This window comes from Strix aluco, chromosome 5 (genome assembly GCF_031877795.1).
Source record: "Strix aluco isolate bStrAlu1 chromosome 5, bStrAlu1.hap1, whole genome shotgun sequence".
NCBI classification, from domain to species: Eukaryota; Metazoa; Chordata; class Aves; order Strigiformes; family Strigidae; genus Strix; species Strix aluco.
This window is the reverse complement of record NC_133935.1, coordinates 81,769,411-81,784,445: the sequence shown is the minus strand read 5'-3', so window position 1 is coordinate 81,784,445 and position 15,035 is coordinate 81,769,411. Positions and strand designations below refer to the sequence as shown.

General features: G+C 44.0%; 1 long non-coding RNA gene across 1 annotated transcript; it reads right to left on the bottom strand.

Moving 5' to 3' along the window:
* Window positions 1–8,013: 8,013 nt before the first annotated feature.
* LOC141924803 (uncharacterized) lies at window positions 8,014–15,025 on the bottom strand. The gene is made up of 4 exons (XR_012623672.1): window positions 14,899–15,025; window positions 14,099–14,298; window positions 12,355–12,425; window positions 8,014–10,020 (listed from the first exon to the last, which is right to left on the bottom strand). It is a non-coding gene; the product is annotated as an uncharacterized LOC141924803 (long non-coding RNA).
* Between the last annotated feature and the right edge of the window lie 10 nt (window positions 15,026–15,035).

Below are 15,035 nucleotides of genomic sequence, written 5' to 3'. Positions count from 1 at the left end.
TCTTAAGCAAAAGATCTTTTCCTATCCAATATCCAGAAGTGCTAGAAGACAATTTCCTGAGAAGACTCCTTCGTTCTTAAAATCACTTCCCTCTTGGTTCACCTTTCCTTAAAGGCACTTGAGAAAGTGATGAGTCCTACATGGATTGGAAATTGCAGAATGTTTTCTGAAAGGCAACAGAAATGCACTGAAAGAGTAAAACAATGCTGGCCCAGCAGGTAGGGACTTGGACTCAGGACACCAGCATGTAGTTTCCTTTTCTGCCACTGGCTTCCTGTGACACTCTGGGCAAGTCACCAAAGGCCAAATACTTAAAAATAAGAGCCTTAGTCCCATTGTATCCCACATTCCCATTTGTAACTAGGGATAAGACCATTTTCTTTGATCACAGTGGTGTGGTGAAGCAGAGATCCTGGAGTATCACGATACTACAGTAATGGGAACTACATGAATAAAGCTCACATTGTAGGAAAGACTACTAACAAAGAGTTTATAACTAGCAAACTGAAGAAAAGAAATACAGCAGTGAAATGTTCAGAATTGCTAACTGTGTGTTTAAAGGTTTGGGAAAATGCCTAGAGCAGCAAGTAGGTGCCAGAGAAATTAATTATGATAATAAAACTTCTGGGAAGAGGTGGAAATGCTGGAATGATCAAATCATGTGTAATTATGAGAAACATTTTCTGTCTTCTTGGTAACACAGAGCTGCAAGGAATGTGTGTGTTGCCTCCAGAAATGTTAGGGGCTGGGATGTCATTCTTTCAGAAACAAAACAGACAAGAACTGAAAGGAAAAAAAAAAAAAAAGGAAGAAAAAGAAAAGCCAAACGAAACAAATGCCTCACAGGTCACAATGCAGCAGCCAAAGCTTTGAAAGGTGTCCAGGGGAAATTCCCTGAGAAGCTTCCCTCTGCTCAGGTAGGTCCTCCTCGCCCCTAACCTTTGTTTGGGATCAGCTGAATCATGTTACATGGTGTTATTTTTCACTCCAGCCACACACCTCCAGTCTGCACACAAACAAGCCTCTACTCTTTCTGTCTTCTGGCCCTCATGTTCATCATTGGAGCTTCTTTTTCAACATAGTGGCCTCTGCCAGAGCCACGCTGATCTCAAAGGGTCGTGGGCAGAGCCCATGAGACAAGAAGTGCTTGCTGCAGTGGAGAGCCATGTGATTGCTCCTTCACTGACATATTTAAAGGCAATATTTGACAAACTGCTGCTCATAGCAAAAAATTATTCATAAAAACTCAGCCCTGATGGCAAATTGACAGCACAATTACCTAAGCTCTCTGTATAGAAACTCCAGGTCACTGGTGACTGTTTAAGGCTGTGCTGTTTCAAGATGAATTGACTCCTGGGTTTCCCCTGGCTCTGCAAGGCTCCTCCTGGATTCACATACACTGCCAGCTGCTGCGCAGAAAGCCAGTGGGGAAAGACAGGGCTGGGAGACGAGATACAGATGGGCCCTGTCTAGCAAAGCTTTGGTTTTGTTGGCTTCTGAACATCACGATCTCTTCGTGCTACAGCTCTTGTTGTGCTGCAGGCCATTGAAAAGTAATAATAAAAAAACACATTGCAAGCCGTGAAAATGAAAGGCTTTGATCTTGCTCTGCTGTTTGGGAGAAAGGCTGCAAACTCCACCCTGCTGAAAGGCAGCATTAGCTGAGTTTCTCAGAAACTCACTCTTACAAGCTTCATCCAAACTACAAACTGGGTCCACAACAGCAGCTTGTGTTGTCCCTTTAAAGGAAGCTTTGATACACAGTAGTAGGATTCCTCCACACACCAATACAGGTGGTTTTCTTGATTCTCATTCCTTATAGAAATGACATGTAATTCTCTATGGAATAATTGCTTTGGTGCATCACAAGGCTTGTCCTCAGCATGGCACCCAAATGCCCTGACACAGCGAGTGTTCAGCATCGCCCCAGAGCACTGTCCTGGTGGATGCTCCCATCCCTCGGCAATATTTAAACATCTTTAAATCAGGCTGTCTGCCTCCTCACGCTACTCAGGATTCAGAGCACTTTCCTGGACGCTCTGCAGAAGGATCCCTGGAGATCCCATGAAAGAAAGGAAATCTTTACATTGTATTTTGTGTCTGTTGGCTCCACAGTGATGCTATCATGTATCTCCTGGATTGCTGACATCTTGGCATTAATCCTCATTGGATTTCTTTGCCGGCTGTATCCTGATGTCTCAGATAGGATTTATGCCTTTACTGACAAGTCCATCAATAGACAGTCTACCCGATTACAAAAAGACTATCCCTCAGAGAAGCCCAGTGTTCTCAATATTTATAAGCGGGTTTGATCTAGAGATTCCCAAACCCACTACTTTCAAAGAACACGCCATGTGGGCAACTTTCATCTGTAAACTGCAAAAGCCACCGGAGTGGTATGACAACCTGCCATGCCATCCTACTGCAGCCCTTCCTGACAGTTTACTGAAATTAAGAGGCCCTGTTCCTTAACCACAGTGTAATTTCACCAGGCGTGTTAGAAGTTTATTGCAGTCTTTTCCAGAGATGACAGCATTTCAGCAAGGGGATGCTGTGGAACATCATATTCTAGCAGGGTTCTCACCCTGCATTGCAAGAGTATCCAAATGCCCTTCAGAAATGCCTCCAGCAGTGTGTTTATTGCCTTTTTTTTTTTTTTCCACTCCCCAAGTTAAAAGCTATTGTTTGTCAGGCTCTTCTTCAGGCACTTTATATGATCAGCTCTCAATAAGTGCATCATTTAAGCTTTAGGATGAAACCTGGAAATAGCACTCAGACCCCTGGAGAGTTTATTCCTACAAACTAAAGATGCTTTCAAACCATTCTGCCTGATTGCAACCCGATACCAAATGATTCAAGAGAGCAATGATTCAAGATTCACTTCTGCCGCTCTTTTGGTGAGAACCATGACACGCAGTACAGGGGGACCACGCTGTTTGGCGCTTTTTTTTATTTTGGTGGTTTTATCCCATTTTCCACCTCAGTCTGCACCTAATTCTCAGATATGTTAGCTCAAGCTAGGAAGTAACTGCTCTGATTTCAAGTGAGATGGGGTTTACTCAGCTGGCTGTCTGCTTTGCTCAATTATTAATGTTGGAGCACTATTGATTTTGCCTCCCTGAGCTTAGTGGCAAACAAGTGCTGAAAAAATTGAAGTGGCAAGCAAAGGAACAAGGAGAAAACAGCATCTGCTTCCAACACAGGTCAGTCATCTGAAATCCAAGTGGCGCATGAATTACGTTAACCTGTGAAAAGTCATTCCCACAGAAGTTACTTTTTCCTTCTCAAATTCCTCCAGTTACTTTCACCCAACATAGTCTTCATTTCCTGGGTTCAAGGATGAGGTGTTTTGGGGTAACGGCTTTGGGTAAATGATAATTTTACATGAGCTGGCTGTAGTCTAGCAAGCTCTTTGAGATTTGGTATGTAGATATCGCACTGAGGCACTTATAGGTAAAACAAGTTACAAAATCAAAGTGACATATTAGCCCAGCTCTCACTCTCAAATACAATCTTCCCCCCTCAGTCTCAAAATGTACTTTACTGGCTACAGTCTCATGCAGTCCAAAATCTTAGATGACCCCTTGTTTTCAAAAAATAAAGCTGAGAAAACACCTCTTAAGAAGTTTACCTTGGTGAGTTTCCCATGCCCCAGCCCGAAGCTACCCCACACCTTACAGATCCTACACAAAAATCCTCCAGGACCCTAAAGCACCCTCCGGCATGGTCCCTCTGCTCTGGAACACACTACTGCTGCCAAAACCCACCGTTTCCAGCTGGGACTCCAGCAGCAGCTGTGTTAGAGACCAGTTTTGGCCTCAAGGAGGAACTACTGGGGCTTTTAATGAGATTTGTACTAAATCCCCACCCAGAACACAGCCTATAAACAGAGGGGGTGGTTTCAGAGGGAAAGTTATCAGGTCAAGGAAAAATCTTTGGAGAAGTCAGAACTGGCCATGTATAGATCAATAGTGTTTTACCATGATATCAGGGGAAGCCCAGATCACATAGATGCACTATAGAAAAAAACTGCAAGTAGAAGCAATCCCTCAAACAGAAACCCTGTTGGGAACAATGCCAGGTCTTAGTGATATTTGACCCTGGGCTTGATTCAGATTTTGTCACAAGTCCTTTTTCTGGTGAAGAGTAGGCTAAACAAAAGCAATGAGACCTGGATAGGAACCCTGTCATTTGGGCCCTACTCTGACATTGCAGTGCTAACAAGTGTTTAAGGTAAAAATAGTATGTCAAACTAATAATATCTTAAACCCTTCAGCAAGAGCAGATCCCTAAAAATCATTAAATTTCCTTCCTCTTTCAGTGTCTCTTGCATAAATAACCCCCTTTTAATAGACAGAAGCTATGATGTAATGCAATCAAACATAAGCCTGACTTTTCTTTCTCTGCAGCACACAAACTTGAGGCCAAGTACCCCTTCTCCTTTGTACCCTCTAATGCAGTGGCCAGCCAGAAGAAAAAGGCAGCCAGGGAGAAAGGAAAGAGATTAAAAGAGATGGCTGCAAGTGAAACAGTGAGCACCATAGGAACAACTGCAAAGAAGCTGCCTGGGGTCCCGTTCAGCCCTCCATCACGTCCTGTGCAATTCTGTTCACCTCGGGGGAGCTTAGCAAACAGAAGTAACCACATGTTTACCGCCTGTACACCATATTCTCCAGTAATCTACCCAAAGAAAACAGTATTTCTTTAGACAAGAAAGCAAGTGAACATGTAAGTGAAAAAGGGGGAAAAAATAAAACATGTATAAAGCAAGCATCAGCTTTGAGGCTACAACCTATGGATTAACAAGATCTTTTAATAGGTTGTTTCTCTGTCCTCAGAGAACTCAGCATGTCTAGGAACACATTTTTTATAGCTGGCTTTCTGTAACATCAGCTTGTTCTCATCTCTGTAACTAGTTTATTGCAGCTATGATAATAATTGATCAACTTGTAAACCTGATTATAAAGTCTGCTCCCTCATCTGCTTTGCTCCTTGGCTGACTCTTGCTTTTGAAAGCAGCAAGGATTCACAGTGGTGGCTGTCTGCAGCATCCATCCCCTCCCTGGCTTGCCATTAACACTGCCTGGTTTGGGAAGCCAGTCCGGCTCCTGTGGAGTGGCTGAGGATGTCTGGTTACAGAGCCTCCAGCCATTAACCCCACCTGGATCCATTCCTAGCTGAAAAGAGAATATCAAAGTTGTGGAGGGAGTCAGAAAGGCTGGCAGACGGGAAGAAATGCCTCTGTCTCATATTCCAGCATCTTGCAGTCCTCATGGGTCACACTTGTGAGATACTGAACTGCACAGAAGTGGATGCCCTCCAAACAGCCCTCTGGATTTGAGTTATGATGCTGCCTAAGGCACCTGAAGGCCAAAGAGAGACAATAAATTAAGTAGAAGATATCTGAGAGGTATCGCTTGCTACTGGGGACATCCACAGGCTATCCCTTGAGAAATCCAGTCTGAATCACCTCCAGCAGAGTTGACAGTCAGAAACAGGATTCAACAAAGAATTTGACATCTGGATATCAGTCTGTATCTCCTCAGGAATCTGGCCCTGATTTCTGCATGCACCAATGTCTCTCCCTTTAATCACAGAATCATAGAATGGTTTGAGTTGGAAGGGACCTTAAAGATCTAGTTCCAACCCCCCTGCATGGGCAGGTACATCTTTCTGTGGAGAAAGCAGATGGTTACTGTGTTGCCTGGCTGTGCCGTAAGGAACTTCTGTATTGCCAAAGATATTTTTTATCTCATTGGAAATGCTGAAATTGGTTGGGAACTCCAGAGTACTGAGAAATGACGTTTCCGCAGTGCAGAGAGCACCAGGACAAGAAATAAGTGCTTTGCCATTTCTCACAGTGCTGTGCTTCAGTCCTTGGTGGGGAAACCATGGAGTCAGGTAGCTCCCGAGCCAAGTCCTGTGCTCAGAGGTGAAAGGGAAATCCCACCTGAAGGGCCCATGCCAGCTGCAGCCTGGCTGTGTGGTTGGACCTGTAACACAAGACAAACTGAGGAAGATATTTGTTCCATGACACCATGTAGAGTCTCAGGTGCCAAGGCACCTAAACAAAGCAAATGAGCTAGCCCATGCCACACCATGAGGCTCTGCATAGCTTGAGTTTGGAAGCACTATTACAACCACATTGTCACTCACAAGCCCTAAATTAAGCTAATATAGCTCTGCATGGGGGAATTCACTGTGCACACACGTACCTTAGAGAGATGAGCTAGATGCTCGATGTCAACTGGCCTTGCAAGTAACAGGTGCTTTAATTTAATTACCAGTGCTTGAAAATCCAAATCAAAGCCTCTGTGGATGAAAAACATGGCAATTGACTGACATAAAAACCCTTAACTTTCTAAGCCAAGATGTCCCTTTAGGGCTGAAACGACTATAGATATCATTGCCATGATAACTAGATTAATCTTTCTTCTCAAGGACATGAGGTATCCGATTAAGCAAGACTTTTGTAACAGTAATCACTTAAATAAGTGTATGTCTTAAGTGTATTTCAGAAAAATACACTGATTTTTATTCACACCGTTAGTGATAATAATGGTTCACAAATCAGAAGCACTGTTTCACGTTCTGAGCAGCTTTAGAAGCACCAAGGAATTAAGGATTTGCTAATAAAGAGTGGTGAATAAACAAAAATTACAGAAGGATTTTAAGAAGCCTGAATAAACTACAGAAATCAATGAAAATAAATGAGAACTCAGAGAAATCTGGTTTATATTAAAAATCCCTAAAAAAAAAAAATAATGTACATGGTCTGGGTGAAATGAGGTCAGTGTGTTTCTTTCCAGAACTGAACAGACTTTCCCACAACACAGAACCCACCACAACAGAGGTCTTTTTCTCAGGAAATTCAGGATTGATATAGATTGTGATTCTGGCAAAGGCACATCACGCTAAGAAGCAGATCCCAAAGACAAGGATAAAACCAGGATGAGAGAAAACTGCAGGAAGATGGTCAGAACATAAATATCCAGGTATATGAGCCTAACATCTTTCTCCAGTTCTACTTTCATGGAGATAATTGAAATTGTAATAAATAAATAAAACCCTGCTGCTTCAGAAGGAGAAATCTGTGATCAAAGAGTTCTTTCAAGGTGCCATTAAAGTTAAGGCATTAAATATATGCTTGTATTGAAGCACATAAGCAGCTATTTAACCAGCTGAGGGCCTTTTATTTTTCAGCTGTTGGCAATGTTAGAGCCTAAGCCCCTGCCCGGGCTTCGCTCACTAGTAGCACTATCTTTGATTCAAGCATCAGTACATTTTACCGTGGTATCTTAAGGCTCAAACCTGCAAAACACCAACTTCACTTAAGAAGTGCTGAGCGCCCTCAGCTGTCTGAAAAGCAGTTTGTTTTCTGCCAAAATTTCAAATCTGTGTTTACTGCCTCGAATAGCCCCGGAAAAATTCCCATTCTCTTCCTTTTCTTTCAAAGCAAATTCTTCCCAGTATTCACCCCTCTCCCAGTGAGAGTGCAATGGCAGGCTCTGGATTTCTGTTTTGCAGAGGACGAGTGCTGCACGTTTTCCACCAAGCAGGGCAGATTACCCCTGTTGTGCCTGGGAGGCAGAGCAGAAGTGCTGAGCAGCCAGGGCTGGCACCCCCCTGGGATCTAGGCACGACTGAGAGCTGGGGTACCCCTCTGTGGTCTGCAGGGCAGATGTCCATGGAAGACCTCTCACTCTAGGTCCCCATGATGGTAACACCCTTTCTTGATCCCACAAGCTCTCTCTGCCTTGGGATTCAAGGTTCTCAAACACACAAGTTTCATGCAGAGTTTATGCCAGCATAAACCAGCACAGCTCCTCAAAGAATCAGCTCTTCTTCCCCTCTATCAGAGAATCATAGAATCACAGAAGGGTTTGGGTCAGAAGGGACCTTTAAAGGTCATCTAGTTCCAACCCCGCTGCCATGGGCAGGGTCATCTTGCACTAGATCAGGTTGCTCAAAGCCCCGTCCAACCTGGCCTTGAACACTTCAAATGATGGGGCAGCCACAGCTTCTCTGGGCAACCTGTGCCAGGGTCTCACCACCCTCACAGTAAAGAATTTCTTCCTTATGTCCAATTTACATCTACCCTCTCTCAGTTTAAAACTGTTGCCCTTTGTCCCTGCCACTACAGGTCCTGGTAAAAAGTCTCTCCATCTTTCTTATAAACCCCCTTTAAGTATTGAAAGGCCTCAATAAGGTGTCCCCAGAGCCTTCTCTTCTCCAGGCTGAATAACCCAAACTTTCTCATCCTTTCTTCACAGGGGAGGCATTTCAGCCCTCTGATATTTTTCATGGCCCTCCTCTGGATGCACTCCAACAGGTTCAAAAGGCACTTCTTCTGTCTTCCCCCAGTTGTGTGAGCATACGTAGAGCCAGCACAAGGGAAACTGATTTAGGTAAAAACTGATCCAGGTTAAAATCTCTGGTCTGGTTCACTCTCATCTGCCTGTCTGCATGTCTCTTTCAAAGGCAGTGCTGTCCTACATGGTCTTAAACACTGTATAAACTCTGCACTCCAAGCCTCCTTGCAGGATGCGTGTTCCTGGGTATGCTGGGGTATTCCTACAGTCGTCACAGAGACAAGCCAAGGCTGCAACACGAGAAGGTCCCCTAAGTGATGAGAGAAACATTGCAATTTGTGAGATGTGCTTGCAAGCTTCATTTCCACTCAGTAGCAGCCACAATATCTCAAGAGCAAGATAAGGATGTGATTCCATGCGCTCTGGAGTACTGTTGAGGGTTCATGGCTTCTAGAGCCAGAAGATGCCCCAGAAAAAGCCCAGCTAGCTCCTACCATGGGTGTGATCTGGGGTCTCTCATTGGGAAACTCTGTACTGTCACAACCTCCATAATGTTGCTGTAATTGTCTCTTAGTGGTTTGTAACACCTGACATGGTCTTTGCTGCATCCTATCAAAAATGCCAGTGCATTCACTACAACAGCAGTATTTCCCTTCTCCGGGCTGTGTAAAAAGGAAAGTACTGATGAGTGCACTTACACAACCCACCAGAAGTGATATTTTCCACACTCAGTAGGAGAGCAGATTGTGGAGTCAAAGAGCCCTTCAACCAAAATCATAGCAAGATATTTGAGGTAAAAACAAACTAAGGGGCACGTATGACTAAAAATATTAGAAGGGGATTTTCAAAAGGATTTAAGTGGTAAAATTCATGAAGAATCTATTTGCCTCCAGGCTTTAGTTGAGTTACATCTTTTAAAATAATGTTATGCTTCCACCCAAATATTTTTGTTTTGAGCATCTCTTTGCAGCCAGGAAGCAATGTTTCCTTTATGTTACAATGCACGATGGGAGCCTGGCTCATCTCTCCCCATGGCCCATATGGTGGTACGGAGCTGCAGACATCGTTCTCTTTTAACGATGAACACGGGTGCATTTCAGGATAAAGAAAACAGTATTATCTGCGAGAGATTTTTGCCACAGTACTTTCAGAATAGAGGCTTCCTCAGCACCGTTGTGGCTTCATTTCCTCTTGCAGCTTTATAGAAGCACTGCAGATCTCCCCTACATGGAAACATTGAGTCACTACTTCCAATGGGAGCTGCACTGGACAGACCACCGCTCTCCCTCAACAAGGTGCACTGCCGTTGCTCTTTGGCTGTCCAAGACTTCTCCATCTGACCTGGAATCACCATGTCTCATTCTCCTCTCTCCACGGCTCTCCAATTCCTTCCCAATAAACCCCTAAAATAGTCCCACTTGTACTTTTGACCATCCTTAGGCAAAAGTAAACCTCCCTCCCCCCTCTCCTAGCCCTGGGTCAAGTTTGCTCGCTGATCTGCCTGTTTTCCCGGCATGGCTGTACTTGGCAGCAGGGCCACATTCCAAGGGCTTCAGACATTTTCTCAGTCTGCTGCCTTCTTGGTCCAAATTTCACACTCAGAAAGAGCAAAAGAAAAGGGCAAAGATGCCGGTGTTTTTAAATACTTCTGGTATTCTGGAGCTCCTGTCCTGTTCAACTGACAATCTGGAAAGGGAATTGGTGCCACCTATTGGAAAGAGAAAACAAGGACACCCGTCAGTTTGGCTTTTAGCTTTTCTGCACATTTATCCATTTTATTTTTTCCTCCCCCTTTACCATCAAGGGAGTAAGGACAGAATGAGCAGCACCTGCTGGCATGTCAAGCTGTTGAGTGATATGTACGTCTTCCTGAGTGGACACCAGTATCTGCTGAGTGGTCAAGAAAGCAGAAGACAGCCTGAACAAGGATCCTGTAGTACTGTCAATGGCAGTTTTTCCGCAGTCATGAGTCAGTTCGTCTCTTCTGAACTGTCAGAAATCACGAAACCACCAGACTTGTGGTGGTTAACATTTCACTCTCCTTCTCAGAAAAAAGACTGAAGCATCCTACTGACAGACAGAAAATTACTTTGTCATCAGGGCTCCTAATGCAGGGCCATGTACCTAGAGGAAATAGCATGCAGTACTTTTCTGGGTTGCTGCTCTTGCTAGACTCAGAATAACTGGGGACATTTCTGTCAATTTGACTCCAATCACTAAATTTATTAGAAAAAAAGATTACAGATAATATTTTTGGCTGGTGATGGAATGAGTTTGTTTCAAGAAAGAAATCAGAGCTGACAGTGAGGACTTGCAGCAACTTGGCACAATCAAACTGCAACTCATTTGAAGAAAGAAAAAGCTGAAAAGGAAAAATGTTACATTACAATTTCTCTACATACCAGCAAGCTCCGAATTAGATCATCTAAAAGCTGTGGTAGAGGTACTATTTTTACTCTTCTATGTCATTGCACAGGGATGTTATATAATTGCAGTTGTAAAAGAAGTTATCCATTCGGCTGTATGTGGGAGGGAAAGTGGTACATGACACACTGTATTAAACTGCGCAGAATGGGCCAAAAGCAATTAGTTAGATACAATTTTTGGCACTACCTTTGCTTCACATATCCTGCCCACAACAGGGTTCCCAGACTAAAAACATGATCTCGGGTCACTTTTTTATACTGCTTTATTTCTGTCATCTCTTGGCTTCCTGGACTTCACATTTGATGATTCTCCCTTTGAAAGTAGTATCAGTATCAATATAAATAGGTTCAATGTTGGACTGATAATCAGAAATCCATGATGATCCCAGATTGAACATACCATACCATGTTAATGGCATTTAAACATTCAGATCATACATGTGACTTTCGTACTCTTGGTAGTTGTTTTACTGTAGATGATAATCTAAGGTCTGACACTGCTTAATGTAAATTTTACCAGCAGGCTCCGAGTCCTCTCCAGGACATGGTAGCATTTAATTGTTGGAAAAAATGAATGCATTTCATTATCTTACTTCTCTCTAGGTTATGGTGACATTCACCACACAGTATTGCTGACTGCAGAAGTTGGATGCACTTCATAACATCCCCTCTCCCCCACTTAATCTGCTCAAAGCCTGCAAAGAACATATCTTTATGGTCTTTTCAAATTACCTGTCAATTGGAAATTAAGCTTAATCAGCAAATCTGAAGTCACAGCAAACACTCCAGCACTTAGATTGGCAAGAAGCCCAGGTATTAATCAAGGGTAGTAGTCCTTCCACGGACCTGTGGATACCTCTGTGGACAGAATAAAGCAAAGCCTCTTTAGGATTGCTCAGAGGAAGCAATCTAGATTGGTATATTCATAGTGTCCTGAGAGAAAAGTCAGTCTTTGGAGTACATCTGTAGAGTATCTGTGGGATCCTGGCCAACATCAGGTGTTTCCAGCAGCTACCACAGCAACACTCAGAAGCAAGAAGGCAATGCTGAGACTCAAAAGACAGAAAGAGCAGAGCCAGCGTTAGAGTCAAAGGCAGCATGAGTTCCACATAATATAAAACAGACAGGTAAAACTTAAGCCCTATGTGTACATAGGTAGAGATATACATAGAGACATGTTCTTTGTATCAAAGCTTTCTGAAGTTCAAGCCTTTGTCCCAGCTTTGTTAGATTCTCAGGGTTCAGCTCTTGGACAACTGCAAAAACATCATCCAAACTGTTAGCCCAGGGCGATGCAAAGATAATTCAGCGCAACCCTCTGTCATTTCAGACTAAGCTAAACTGCATTATCTCACATTTGCTAGGGAGTAAGGGTGTACACAGAGACTGTTTCCATGGCACAGCTGCTGCAAGGGAATTTCTTAAGTAACTTGACTGAATCCGAGCCCTCAGACCCAGAGCTGAACAATGTCTATTTTTGCAAACAAATGTTACAGACTGGCTTGGGGAAAGTTGGACACTTTTATACCTCTTGCCTCAAAATATTTACCATCTGTGGAGTACAGCATAGATAGATGAGCTACTCATAACTCATCCCAGCAGCTCAGACCACTCACCGGAGAGTTAGAACAGAAGTCTCCTTCCTTCACAGAGCCAACACACTCCACTCCTGCTTGTTACCCATGACCTGCAGAACAGACAAAACAAATTAATCACATGAGGCACTGTGATGAAAAAAAAAACTGAATAAAATAGGTGGGCCCAAACAGTTGTTTTCTCCACTGCATTCTGTCCCGATCCAATGTCGGGGGAGGTTTTGATATGATCCCAAAAGCGAGATTAAGACACAAACGAGGTCAAACGCCGTATACCCAAACCCGGTTTTTATTATTAAAAAAGTGAAGAGGGGTAGTGATAGGACAGAATGGAAGGAAAAGACAGAAACAAAGCAAGGATGTGGGATAGGGCTGCAAGAACAGTCACCACCATGGATCCAGCGGTGTCCCGTTGGTCCTCAGTCTTCAGTTCTTGGGTGGTGGCTGCACACAGATCTGGCTTCGATGGTGGATGCACACTGAGCAAAGTTTTCTGCTGCCTTTTTAAGTTCATCGTATCAGCTGATCAGCATATCTGCCCACCTTTAGGTTTTTTTTCCTCTGGTCCAACAGGTTTTGTTGCATCTGGCTTCAGGGCAGGAACGTTTGCCTCTTGTCAGTTCATTAGCCATGCATGCATGGGGTCTGGCCTACACAATAGAGCCACAAACGGCTACAGGATGGGGCCAACTTAGTACACCTCTGCCCCTTTGAGGCTTGTCTAAAGGGTCAGCACAATGCAGCCCCAAAGAAGTGGGGGGGTGCATCCTTCAATACACTCCCGCTTCTCTGGGCGACATCCCCCAGACCAATTCACAGGCCGCAGCAGCTTCTCGCAGAGGTTTGCACAGACACAAGCAAGCTTTGAGACAGTCATATGACATTTCAGTCTCTCACACATTCCCACAATGCTGTTGTGCAGCAACAGTGTTTTGTGCAAGCACTCTAATGTTCCTTAGATAGAAGCATTTTTTTCTTTTACTTAAAAAACTTGAATTGTCTCATTTTTTTATTTTTCACTAGGCCTCTTTGGTTATTTCTATCCCTCCCCTATCTACATGGGCTTTAATTTTTCTTTGGCTTTTAAAAAGCAAAATGTTTCATTCCAACTAGAATCAGAGACATCACTTCTGATTCTAAGCAACCCTCCTCCATTTTACAACTGCAAGTAAGGATTGTTCTGTTCCTGCATATGGATCTCTTCAAAAAAAGACTGAATTGTGAGATACATAGATCTGATTGGCAGTGAAGCACACACTGAAGTGCTAAACTGCCCCCCCAAAATTTGGATATTTGCTGCCTAAATAAGATCTGTTCCCAAAAATGAATTCTCGGTACTAAAAACAGATCTGGGATTACTGTGGGAATAGCTAAGTGTAATAAAATAGCAAATGCTTTAAGTTCCTCTGACAAGTAAAAGTTAGTTGATCTTTCTCTTCTTTTGCCTTTGCTGCACATGCAGTCAGGTCCTGCAGCTTGCAAAAACTTAGCTCAGAGCTCAAATAAAAAGCCATGATGAGCTGCTAATATTTCTGTTCCTTGTTCTCCCAGAAGCTACCTTTTTTGTCCCTCTAACTCCCATACACTCTTGTCTAACACACCAGCCATGGATGCAGTGATGGGAGATGACAGTATTTCAGAGATCACACTCCCTCAAGCGGAGAAGATCTCAGTGTACCTACAAGGAGCCAGATTCCATTTGTTAGCGGTGTAAGAAGAAAGCACATGGATTATGGGCTCAGCACACATAAATCTGCTATCATACCTGTTCTTCAGCACACACATGGTCCCAAATGTTTGCTGGTTTTATTTCGAGGGAGATTTGTAACCTGCACCCTCAGTTTGAACGCGGAAGTTCCTCAGCTGTAAAAGGATTGTTCCCTGACACAGTGTCCACTGTCCACCGTGCACCTCTCTTGTCTCCCTCCTGCTGGGGAGTCCCTGGCTGCAGCACTTGGAGGGCAGCTGGGGAGACAAGTCCGCAGAAAGGCACGATTTCGTTAAACAGCAGACAGTTCACAACTCCTAGATGTCAAAACAGCATTTTAAAATCAGAAGAGCTTATTTTCAAGCCATGTGGTTGTTTAATGGAAGACTGGTATTTTCCACATGGAAATTTTAACTAAAACGGCATTTTCCCATTGAAAGCAGTATTATCATAGTTGGCCCTATTACCTAAGAACTGGCACTGAGGTATTTCCAGCTTCGCATCCTGCTAAGGACAGTTACTAAGCACTGGGACTGTGCGGGATGAACCACTCCATCCCTGGGAACCAGGCAATTCTGGACTTCCTGGGCCAGACGTTGCATCCAACCATGTCATCTGACAGCCATTAATGGGCTACATCCCCATAGCGTGGCAAACCCCATCCTAATTGATTTTATAATCACTAAAACGTCGTTACGCCCTGTGCAAAAAGCATTCCCTTTCGTTCGCCTCACACCTGCCACCTGATCCCATCTTTTAGACCTCGTGCAACGAGAAGTCTCTCCTAATCGCCCTTCTTGAGGCTGCTCCCTGCTCCACCATAGCCTCTAGTCTTTCTTTCTTCTGTGGAGACCCACCATTTTGCCCCCTAACGACTAGCGACCTTGCTTCTCCTTAGGGGATTTTGCTCGTTCCCGCTCAGCTGGCAGGCGCTGGGCTCCTCCGGGCGGGAACCGAGACGGTCGTGAGGGAAGGGCGAGGGCGCTGGGCCTGG